This window comes from Etheostoma spectabile, chromosome 7 (assembly GCF_008692095.1).
Source record: "Etheostoma spectabile isolate EspeVRDwgs_2016 chromosome 7, UIUC_Espe_1.0, whole genome shotgun sequence".
In the NCBI taxonomy this organism is placed as follows: Eukaryota; Metazoa; Chordata; class Actinopteri; order Perciformes; family Percidae; genus Etheostoma; species Etheostoma spectabile.
Genome location: NC_045739.1, coordinates 30,199,457 through 30,212,084, shown reverse-complemented (window position 1 = coordinate 30,212,084; position 12,628 = coordinate 30,199,457). Strand labels below are relative to the sequence as shown.

General features: G+C 42.6%; 1 protein-coding gene across 1 annotated transcript in view; it reads right to left on the bottom strand.

The window, feature by feature from the left end:
* Positions 1–12,628, bottom strand: part of plekhg5b (pleckstrin homology domain containing, family G (with RhoGef domain) member 5b) — an 84,832-nt gene that overhangs the window by 13,201 nt on the left and 59,003 nt on the right.

Here is a 12,628-nt window from a genome sequence, read left to right as displayed (position 1 = left end):
CACACACACACACTTCAAAACACAGTGACAAGGAACTTGCATTCCAGGACACTGACACCGTTGCTGAAACTAACCGGCCATTCCAAAGAAATTCTTGATCAACCCCCTTCCTCCACATACACACACACAAACAATGTAACCGAAATACGTGAGCCCAAAGCTGCAATGCTGTCGGGTATCAGTATCAGAATCAACTTATTGGTCAGGTTTGCATAAAAAAAAAAACAACAACACTCACTTAACATATAAAGAATCATAACAGAAAAAATTTAAAAATACCATTAAGAATACAGTATAACAATACAGTAAAATCTACATTGACAAGAAATATACAATAAGGATTATAGAGGAGGAAGGAATAGTGCAGTATCAGTATAGTCTGAGATATAGTATATAGTCTTAATATAGTGCAAGGCAGTTCAATGTAATGGTAATGTACAGACGCAAGAGTGTAGTTTGGGTTTCAAAGGCGGTCCAAAAATCCCCCCCATTTCAAATTATATCAATCCAGCAAATAACACATCATCAAACTGGTTAAAGGTATTTATAAGAGTAGGGCTACCACTTCTTGTGGTTTCACAAGCTGCATTACAGTAAGAAACTTACCAGACTGTTGTAGCTGTTCTATTATTTGCTTTTACCCAATTAGTCATTATATCCACATTACTGATGATTATAATCAAAACATCTCTTATTTAAACTTCAAATATTTTGTTAAAGCACCAATAGTCAACCCGACCATATTTGCAATATCAATACCGAGGTATTTGGTCAAAAATATCGTGATATCTAATTTTCCCCATCTCGCCCAGCCTTACTCTACACTGATCTAGCACTGCACTCGGCTGTGGCTCAGTGGCAGAGCTGCCGCCTAACGGGAGGTTGGTGGTTCGATCCCTGGCCCTGCGGTCCCATGTCAAAGTGTCCTTGGGCAAGACACTGGACCCTGAGTCGCCCCCGCCGCTGCGCCATCGGAGGGTAAATGTGTGTGAGTGTGTATCTGATGAGTCTCAGCCTCTAGTGTATTAATGGTGGATGGTTCCTGCACTAGGTAAAAGCGCTTTGAGTAGTCGTTTAGACTAGAAAAGCTATATAAGAACAGTCCATTTACATTGTTGGACCTTGTGATGGACAGTTTGAAACAAAAAGTCCAGTCATTCAAATTGCAGCAGAAACGGAGATCTTCTTCACGTCTTTTTCATTCCACGTGTTCTTCGCCCTTGTCCAAATGCCACAGAAAGTCTGCAGAGCACTCGCTGCTGCTGGTAAAGCTTATTGCAACATTATTGCTGTAAGCATGTGGTAATAACTAAAAGATGAGCATATCAAGATTTTTAACTGACCCCTCTCTTCCATCATCTGAATTAAGGGGGCTGGGTAGAAAGAACACACAGAAGATTGAACTGGAACAATGAGGGGGGGGGGGACAATAACAGGAGAGCCAAGCTTTGTAGAGATGGAGACAAACTGCACAAGCAGACGAAAAGGCTGCTGAGGTTGTGCATCACAGCTACTAGAGGTAAACACTTCAGATTAAGACTTATTCAAGTATATCAGTTAAGTATTATCAATAGCTCTCAAATTCTCCTGCACAGATTACCATTTTAGGAAGAAAATGCCTAACTAGAGGAAAGGCACACAAGAGTTGCATAACAAGATAGTAAATCTGAGTGTGGGGACGGGGGGGGACGGGGTCCTTTTATTTTTCTCTAAACAATAATGGTCGATGACAAAAGTGACTTAAAGTTTGACAAGTTGGCTTTAAAAGCAAAGCTAGAGTGAAAGGGGAAATGGGACAAATGTAAAGTCGTTGCGGTGAAAGAGAAACAAGCCTGGATCCATTTATGGATTTTTTTTTTTTAGGCGGGGGGAGGGGAATCTGGGCCAACTGGCCAAGGACACAGGTGTCAGGAAGTGTTCAGTCTCCGTGGACAAACGGGGGAAAGTCTGGACCCTGTGCTACTGACAGCACCGCCGCCGGGCAAAAGTGAATCCTGATTAGTTTAGTCTGTGTTCACAGTAGCTGACAGCCAAGACACTCATACCTCTAAAGACTTCAAAGACAGAAAATGCTTTTCTATTACTTTTCATGATGAAAAATCCGACAAACTTAAAAACAAATGTACCGCAGTTACAGATCGAGAAAGCAAGTATCTGTACCAAGAAACTAGTCTCCCAAAGAATTGGAGAAAGGCCAGGAAGTGGCAATTAAAAAAGGACACAGGGATAGAGGCGGCCGACAGTTTCCCACCACGTTAACAGTGCTCACCATTGAAGCCAGAGGCATGTCAAAAGTAACAAAAACCATCCTAATCCTTCAATTGGATTCATGGATCGCAGCCCATTCTGGAACCAGCTGCCGCGCTCTCAGCGTCGATGCGTCTCTTCATCTTCTCCCAAATTGAAAAGCCACGGTGGATAAACAGACACAAAGGCTTGCCGACAGTTACGACGTGAATCAGTCCGATGAAGCTAAGTGAGGCTGTAAAAACACCCCACGTTATTGATTATGATTCCCCCTTCGGAACAGCTGCATGACTTCATTCGGTCTTGCTCCCCGTTCCAATCACGGGGTCGCGATTGCCGGTGTCTGCCGGCCAGCGTCCTGATCCGTGCCCGACAGCAGCTTCTCTTTGAACAGGGATGGGTCTCTGTCCTGTCCTGCTGTCCAAACAGTCAGTGGTTGCATTTCATACAGACACTGGGCCGAAGTCATAGCAACCAGGAGGATCCTGCCTCATTGTGTCGGGCAGGAAAGAGGAGGCAGGGCTGGGGTGAAAAAAAAAAAAAAAAAAAAAAAAAAAAAGGGTGGCTGATCTGAATGTTTGGGGGTGGAGTCAGGGTGACAGCTTGTAGGGAGCTCCCTGATTCACACATCCTTTGGGCCAGTCTCAACAACTAACCACTCACTACTTATGCAAAGTTAGCTTTCAGTCCTAGCAATTACCTAAATAAAAACCCAAGACAATGACAGGGTGACTTTAAACGGACGGGGCGCTTCAGTCTTATTTGAAGTCGCTCCACTATTCTTTGGGCTATCTCAAATCACTGTTTTGCCTGGAGACCTTTGAACAATGCCCTGCTAGCGGGCCAAAACAAGGAACAAGAAAGAAATGCCCCGATAATGACCTAACGGGAAATTCCCTTTGTTTACTTGCGTGTTTCAGCACATTTAATAAGCTGCTTATCCGCAGCAGATAAGCACAAGCACAGTCGATCCTCCAGGAGCGGTAGGAAAGTAGGAAAACTTAGCAGAGGTGAAGCTATTTAATCGATTGAATGAAAATTCATCATGCAACTATTAAGATAATCCATCAATCGTTTGGATTGTTTAATCTTCAGGTTCCAGCTCTCCAAATCTTTCAAATGTCTTCGTGACCTGAATAGCTTCGGGGTGTTTTTTAACTCTTGGACAGACAAAACAAGCAATGTGAAGATGTCTCACTGTGCTCTCAGAACCTGCAATGGGCATTTTTCACAACGTATTTGACATTTGACAGACTCAACGATTCACCCAAAAAAAGAAAAGAAAAAAATTGTCAAAGCCCTTAAAGTATGAAAACTAGTCATTTTTTTTCTAATTATATTTCTGAGGCTAGTAACACTAACTATTTGCGTCAGCCCAAGCGAATACACCCTCATAGTAAACTCTAAGTGGTGTCTGTCTAGTTACGTTCACAAGGTTCCCCTTGTTCCTCCTGTGTAAACGTGTCACTCAGGACAGAGGTTGGTTAGAGCCGGAGCTCTCTTCTGTTTCTCGTTGCGGGGACTGCGATCTGTGCAGAGGGTCTGGAGGGGGAGGTGGAGGGTGGAGGCAGGGGGTCAGTCAGCCTAACCATATCAAGCCATGTGTCCCCTCACAGCCTTATCTTATCGCCGGGGTTTGTGGCATTAACCTTGGCCCTGGAAAGGAGAATCTCTTTAAATGGGAAGGGATTGTATTAAAATACGTGGTGACAGAAAAAGAGCAACCCCCCCCCCCACACACACACACATCTCTTTCTAACCCCCCTCCCACGCTACTGCCTTTATGTTAGTCAACTGATAACAACTCGCCTTGATCAGGTGGGTTGATTAACGATGGGAAAGCAGCATGACACTGTCCTTCCTGAAAGCCTGGACACACACACACACACACACACCACACACACACACACACACACACACACACACCACACACACACACACAACACACCACACACACACACACACACACACACACACACACACACACACAGGAATGGAAACTAAAATAAACCCCACTCGTTGGTCAACACATGTAAGGAAGTTAACAAGTATTTATCATACAATAAATAAAAGACATAAGATCACAACGGAAATCATAAAATCAGACTGCAAGAAAACCCCTGTTTATGTAAAGTTTTCAACTGCTTTTTAAAAGAATCAACAGAGCTCGAACAACGTAAAAGAGACACGCGGCGTGACTCACGGCCGTTTCAATTGCAATAACGAAGAAAAGTGGCGCGCTTTCAGCCTGAGGTGAAACTTGACCCCCATCATCACAGCAGCTTACATAATGACATCTCAGCCACCCTCACACTTCAGCCACTACACAAATCCCCCCCCCCCACACACACACACACTATGCTCCTGCAGATTAGATAGGCGAAAACAAACCAAAATGATAATGGTTGATCTTGTTTTGTGTGCGACATTAAATCAGGTCAAAGATGAATCAAGTTGAAATATGTCAGGGCTACACCCAACAATTATTTTCATTACGAATCAATTGCGTGGCATGAGAAATGTCAGACATTAAGTGGAAAGCACCTCCCATTTTAATTCCCTGCAACCCAAGGGTGATGTCTTCAAAAGGCCAAATATACTCCGTTTACTGTATGTACGACAAGGACAATCGTAATATTTGAGAAGCTAGAACCAACAAAATGTTTGGCTTTTTTTTCAGCACAAAAAGCACAAAAAAGCACAAATAAGAAAAAAAAGTTGCAGATTAATTTTCTTGTTGATTGACTAATAACTGTAATCTGACATGTGATTGCTGCTGCTACTTTATCAAAGTCCAACAACAGTCACAGACGTGCCTGCCGACGTCTCACCTGACAGTAAGTCGCCGTCGGTTTCATTTCAGCGAGAGGAGACCCGGGACTCTCTGAGTCGCCATGCAGCAGGTCCCAGCTGCGCCACGATGACAGACCAACAAAACGAACCATGTTTCCACGGAACAAAACAAAAAAAAAAGGTCTGAGTAAAAACAAAAGCAAAAGCTCAGAGGTAATTATAAAAGTCAAGAAGGCTCCATTTCCAGGAAATCACAACGCAGACAGACGCATCCCAGCTACTTCACTTCGCTGCAGATCCTGTGTGTACTGCAGGCCAACGGTCACACTAATAAGTAGAAAAGGTAATCTCCACCTTCATAGGCATCAGGGGAAGTTCTTTGTCTTCACACACACACACACACCTTTCCCAGCACACACACACCTCCTCAGCCTTCTCAGCATGGAGCTCCTCCCACGCCATATGGGGAATAAATAATAGTTTCCCAGCACCTCATTAATAATTAGTGTAATAACAGTGTGTGCTAACAAAATCAGAGTCATCTTAATTCTTCACACACAGAGACCCCACATGCTGGATTCACTCATTAGAAATGTGTTAATTTATTCGGGTGCTGTCAAACGACTAAAATATTTAATTGCGATAAATTGCATTAATGTCATCGTTAATCACACATTTTTATCTATTCTAAACGTCCATTGTTTTCTTTTTGTCTCGTTATTTTTTTTTCATTTTAATGCTCTTATCAACATGGAAAAGTGGATCGGCTCACTTTGTGCAAATGTTTTTTTATTGAAAACAACATTGGCATATAACCTAGTGTAGTGTTCAAGACCCCCCCCCCCCAGCATATAGCCTACTGTAGTGTTGAAGACCCCCCCAGCATATAGCCTACTGTAGTGTTCAAGACCCCCCAGCATATAGCCTACTGTAGTGTTGAAGACCCCCCCAGCATATAGCCTACTGTAGTGTTCAAGACCCCCCCAGCATATAGCCTACTGTAGTGTTGAAGACCCCCCCCCAGCATATAGCCTACTGTAGTGTTGAAGACCCCCCCCCCAGCATATAGCCTACTGTAGTGTTGAAGACCCCCCCCCAGCATATAGCCTACTGTAGTGTTGAAGACCCCCCCAGCATATAGCCTACTGTAGTGTTTAAGACCCCCCCAGCATATAGCCTACTGTAGTGTTGAAGACCCCCCCCCAGCATATAGCCTACTGTAGTGTTGAAGACCCCCCCCAGCATATAGCCTACTGTAGTGTTGAAGACCCCCCCCAGCATATAGCCTACTGTAGTGTTGAAGACCCCCCCAGCATATAGCCTACTGTAGTGTTAAGACCCCCCCAGCATATAGCCTACTGTAGTGTTAAGACCCCCCCCAGCATATAGCCTAATGTAGGTTAAGACCCCCCCCAGCATATAGCCTACTGTAGTGTTAAGACCCCCCCCCAGCATATAGCCTACTGTAGTGTTAAGACCCCCCCAGCATATAGCCTACTGTAGTGTTCAAGACCCCCCCAGCATATAGCTACTGTAGTGTTCAAGACCCCCCCAGCATATAGCCTATGTAGTGTTCAAGACCCCCCCAGCATATAGCCTACTGTAGTGTTCAAGACCCCCCCAAGCATATAGCTAATGTAGTGTTTCAAGACCCCCCCCAGCATATAGCCTATGAGTAAGTTCAAGACCCCCCCAGCATTATATCCTACTGTAGTTTCAAGAGCCCCCCCAGATATAGCCTACTGTAGTGTTCAAGACCCCCCCCAGCTATAGCCTACTGTAGTGTTCAAGACCACCCCCCAGCATATAGCCTACTGTAGTGTTGAAGACCCCCCCAGCATATAGCCTACTGTAGTGTTCAAGACCCCCCCCCCCCCAGCATATAGCCTACTGTAGTGTTCAATTTCACACATAACATTAATAATCTCTGTCACAATGTAATACTGTCCATCAATAAAAGGGTGAGAAAAAAATACTTTGACAGACCAAACACACAGATCACTTTGGTCTTGATAATAATTATCAGTTGTTAAATTAAATCGGAGGCCTCTCTCTTTGATCCGCTAGCTAAAAAGTGGAAAACGTCAATCACAGTTTCCCAGAACCTGAAGTAAATGTCTTTAAAAGTCTCGTTTTGTCCAAACAACAATCCAGAGCCCTTAGATATTCAGTTTACAATAATATCAAACTGAGAAAGGCAGCAAATAATCAGATTGGAGAAGCCGAAATCTGAGAATATTTTGCTTTTTTTTTTGCATGAAAAATGACAATACATTGATTGAAAACCGTTTCATTTTCTGATTAACTGATTAATCGTTGCAGCTCTGATGTACTAAAATGAATCTAGTGTATATACAAACAGTTGTATGTTGTATTACGGTACAACTCACATGTAAAACATGTTATTTTACAATTTCCTCATTAAACCAAATAAGGTTTTCTGTCAGTTCTGACCTTGATGCGGGATAAAATTAAACTGCATGCACACTTGAAAGCAAACTCTGGGTCTAACATTTATGTCAAAGACCTTATCAGCTCACCCCCTGATACTTCTCACTCCATTAAACTATACTGACTCTCATAGGGAACAAGTTTCAGTTCAATGAAGGCCAGTGTGACTGCTGCTGATTCCACCATTGTCATTCAAAGTGTCTCTGTTCATCGACAATTGGCCCAATTGTGAGCCATTAGAGAGGCCAAATAGTAAAGAGAAGAAGAGGCCGTTGGATGCGATAGCCAGGCTTTGGAACAATGCCCACGCATTACCATCCACAGTTGTGTAATGCAGATGGGGGATAAACATTCTGTGTGACCCACTTTGAAAAAGAAGAAACAAATAATGACAATTGCCTCTGCCAACGTCTTCCGCATTCCTAAACAAAGCACACTGAGAGCGCGGTGTGAGCCAAATTCTACTACGTGAATGCAACATAATTCAAAGCACCGACTCAGTGCCTGGGTGGTGAAGGAAACGCGTATGTGTCACTCTGTTTTGGCTTTCTCAGTAGAGACACTTGCCACTCCTTTCACTGTCTCGCCAGCTGAAATGTTGAGCTTTTGTCATTGACAGTCTATTATAAATATAACAACATCCACCTCTCCTGTATATTACATAACAAACTTGTCCAGGCCCGATGCTAAGCCAGCAGCCTCTGCAAATATGAAAACATATGAAAACGTCACACGGTATGGCCGAAACTAAGGACTCAGATCATTGTCGTGATTCATTGTTCGAGCTACAAATTATAATAAGTAGTGTGTGTGTGTGTGGGAATCACTACATTTTCCCAATCTGAATTTCCAAAAGGTGACGTCTCAAAATATCTTGCTTCAACCACAGCAGCCTAAAATCCCCATAATACTCTGTTTACTTTCACATAAGACACATTAATGCAGTGAATCCTTATATTTGAGAAGATGTAAATTGAGAATGGTGGGTATTTTTGGTGTTAAAAAGAGGAGAATAAACAATAATTTCCTGATAATTGACTAATCAATTGATAATTTCAGCTCTAATAAAGCAAGACAATTAGTTATTAAGTCATTTAACAAGTCATTGAGGATAGGGCATCAGCAAAATACTTTTTGTAAATACAGCTTTATTTAAAAAATAAAGAAGGCACATTTCTCGAATGCCAATCACAACACAGTATCTAATATATAATATATATCTTAAAGAAAATTGGCAAATTCTTGGTTGATTGGTTGGTAGATAGGAACAATCTAATCAGAATATAGCTTAAAAAAAAAGATTACAAATCTGATTCTAATTCAATGGCTTCTTTATGGTGCAAAAAACAACTTAAAGACACATTTCAGTTGGTACCACACAAGAGGAGTGCATTATGGGACGCCTGATGAAACATATGGAGGATCCATTACCTGCCCTTAACTCCCTGGGAAAGCCAAAAGCATCCATCTGCAAAGTGTAATATGATCCTGGCCAATCTCTGGATCAAATCACCTTACTGTAGGTGTACCCTGCTGCAGGGGTTTTATAGAGACAGAGCGCCTAGAGTTGGCACGCCACTTTATTTGTTGTGTTTAGCGTGCTATGGCAACTGATGGCGGCGTGTTATATATAAAAGCTGTCAGAGAGCGAGGATCAATACGCCGTACGTGCCTACTGACATTCACAAGGTCCCGGACGGTTGAGTTATCTTTATGAGGACTGTAAAACCTGCACTTTCTGTTCTCAGGAAAAAGGAAACACAAGCGGGTGCCTGAAGAGTGTGTGTTCCCAAAAGCTGCTGCAATACTGCAAAAGCAAAGCAGATATTTTTAGGTCCCCTGTGTAAATGGTTTTATTTTTTAGCTCCAACCCGATGTCGTATTGGCCTGCATGTGGACCTAGCCCATCCTGAGCCCTGACCCCGGGGATAAAGACTTCAACAGTTCAAATGAGTCACAGCCACTACAGTGTAAACAGAAGGGGGATCCCATGTTACAGGTTTTAGTTTTACTTTTGTTAAATTGAATTCTGCAGCGAAACATGATTCCCGGATCCAGTCGGCAACGTCAAATACAGGATGTTGAGTCTTTTATTTGAGGTTATAAACGTGGTTTTTATAACGGCCCAATGAGCCATGCAGGTTAAAAGTTGAACTTGTTTTAGGTCAATTGATAGGCTGCTGGTATTGTACGGGGAAGCGGTGCATTGTGGGAACTATCAGCAAGGTTGGAATGCGTCTTCGACCAATCACAGAGCTAGGCCGAGGCTCCCCCGTTGTAAAATAATCAAAGCTCTCTGCGGCCTATCACAATGCCGCCAGAGCCTATAAAATGTAACATACACGCAATGAAAAACTTGAAATACCCAATTGAAACAGAAGAGTAACTCTATACAGAAAAGGACAGGACTTGGCTGGGTTTCCTCCAACGCCTGGCACAAGCCGCTGCCATGCCGGGACCATGAATCCGGTCTCTAGGCAAATATCTCAACTTCTCTGAGCAAAGCCCTTGATTCCATAAAAAGCAGGCACGCATGCGTTTAATGGCGAGCGCCAAAGCTGCTGCCATAGAAACTCAAAGACCGCACTCAGTCGCCCACATGTCCAAGTAGAGCTTTTGTCCTCCAAATAGCTTTCATAAAATATGGGCTGGCACCCAACACGGATCACAGGGGCTCCGCTGTCGAGTCCGTTAAAGACAAAAGTATCCAATAGACTTCAGTGAGCATGAGCTCTATGGCAGCGGGAGACAGTGTAATAATGTACGAGTCATTCTCAAATACTTTCACAGAGAGTGAAAAATGTGGGACAGCAACTTACAACGTGTTTTATTTTTGATAACTCTGCTGAATACTCTCAATGAACCAATGTTGTCTACAAAATACCAGAAAATAGTGACTGGCACAATTTCCAAGAGTCCAATATAACATATTCATATTGATTGTTTTGCCTGACCATCAGTCAAAGATCCCAATATTATTAATACATTGACTGATATATTTACTATAATAAAAGTGGAGGGATCTTTTTGCTTAAAAGATCCCCTCAGGACACGTTTTAAGACACTACCTTAACATTATTATTATCAGAACTGGGTGGACTAAACTTAGAACTTCCCATTGAACTCCATTATAGACAGAATACCAGCTGAGATTATTGTATAGTTTTTGGTTTTTTTAACCAGGGCAGCAGATTAAAAAATCATCATGTGCTTACATCATGTGCTTACATAATTGCAAAAGTGTTCTCCAGTGTTTCCTCAGTTAGTTTTTTAAAATGATATCAGATTAGTAAAATGTGCCTTTGGAACATTGGAGGAATGGTTGTTGATAATGGGCAATGTAGATATATTGCATTAAAGATCAGCCCCCCCCCCCAAGACTTCTCTTTATGAATGCTTTTGGGATGACTCCTGCAAGGAAATTGAAATTTCCAGCAGCAGTTTTTAGCAAAAAGAATACAATATAGAGAAAAAAAAAAGAGCAAGACAGTATAAATATAACAGTAATACCAGCAATAATAACAACAACAACAATAAAAAAACCTTTGGCTATTGGCTAAGGTTGGGTATTCTGTCTATAATGGAGTGGTATGGAAATTTGTAAGCGACTCCAAACTTTTGACGTGTAGGTTGTGTGTGTGGTGTGTGTGTGTGTGTGTGTGTGTGTGGTGTGGTATGTATATTTAATAATGTATCTTTTATTAGTCCCACAAGGGGAAATTAAAATGTACACTCTGTTGTTATTACACACAGGACTGAATTACACACACATGCTTAGTACCTAGACATGCACTAAATAGAGAGTTCAGAGTGTGTGTGTGTGTGTGTGTGTGTGTGTGTGTGTGTGTGTGTGTGTGTGTGTATATATATATATATATATATATATATATATAACACACACACGCACACCACACACACACACACACACACTGCTTTGTCGGTAATGGATTATTAATTATGCTAAGGAATTGCAATAAAAGTCAAAAAAAAAGTTGACTAATCGATGAATCAACTGTTTTAGCGCCATAGAATTATCCTTTATAACTCCATGCAGCTCCAGCGCAGAGTGTCACGGTACAGACAACACTGACAGTCAGAAGCTCACATGTACAGTATGTTCACAGATATGCAACATATGCAGCAGCTTCCATCAGAGCACCAGACGCAGCACACCACTGCCCCCATGAGGACTGCACTCATCACTGACATCACTCTCTCCACATTCAGCCGATGCACCTGACGAGTCCTTAGGAGACTGCACTGTCATTCCTCGGCAAAATCCCTTGAAAGGAATCCCAGTGTCGGTAGTTTTAAGGCAAAAATTAAACAAAATATGACAAATTCCACTCAGCAGCAGGACATCAGCTACTGTCTGACTCCAACTCTGCTTTCCTCAGCAGCCTCTGGTGTTTATGTTTTGCTTTGTGAGTAACCTTAGTGACTTCTCGCCATGGATGGCAGTAAAATGTTTTCACTGAGCCTCTACCTGTTTCCTCGCCCAAAGCAAGGATGAAATCAACAAGTCTGTTTACGGTGTGTGCACATACACACACACACACACACACACACATACAATTAAACTCACCTGGAAGTGGGTCGAGACTCGTCTCGAGGGTGTTTACCAACCGATGACTTGTATCGGTCACGAAACAGAGCGGCAGCTCACAAGCTCAAAGCCTTAACCCGAATGAAAACGAGAAGACATTTCCCAAATGAAAACTACAGTTTATCACAATTATGCTTTACGTTAAGCCATTGGTTCTCAATTTGTTTCCCAATGGTGTACCCGCGCAAGACCGTTTTAATGGTAAATAACAAATGTTAATCACTGCGTGCATGCACACAGCAGCAGAAGAGATGGAAACATGACATTCATGTGTCCAGGATGTGATCCAATATGTAATGGATCCAGTTTTTCCAAGACTTTATAGCTGTAACATGTAAATGTACGCACTCGAGCTCCCAGAGGGCCCGTGGATGACAGCATTATGGTGATTCAAGTTTGAGCAGCTGTTCAACATCTGGCACCAATACACGCCGGTGACAATACCACTGTTCATGTAAATATTACTGTGCCGGACCACAAATCGCTGTTCCTACGGGAGCAGATGTTGCTAAGCAACCGCTTTGCTCCGCT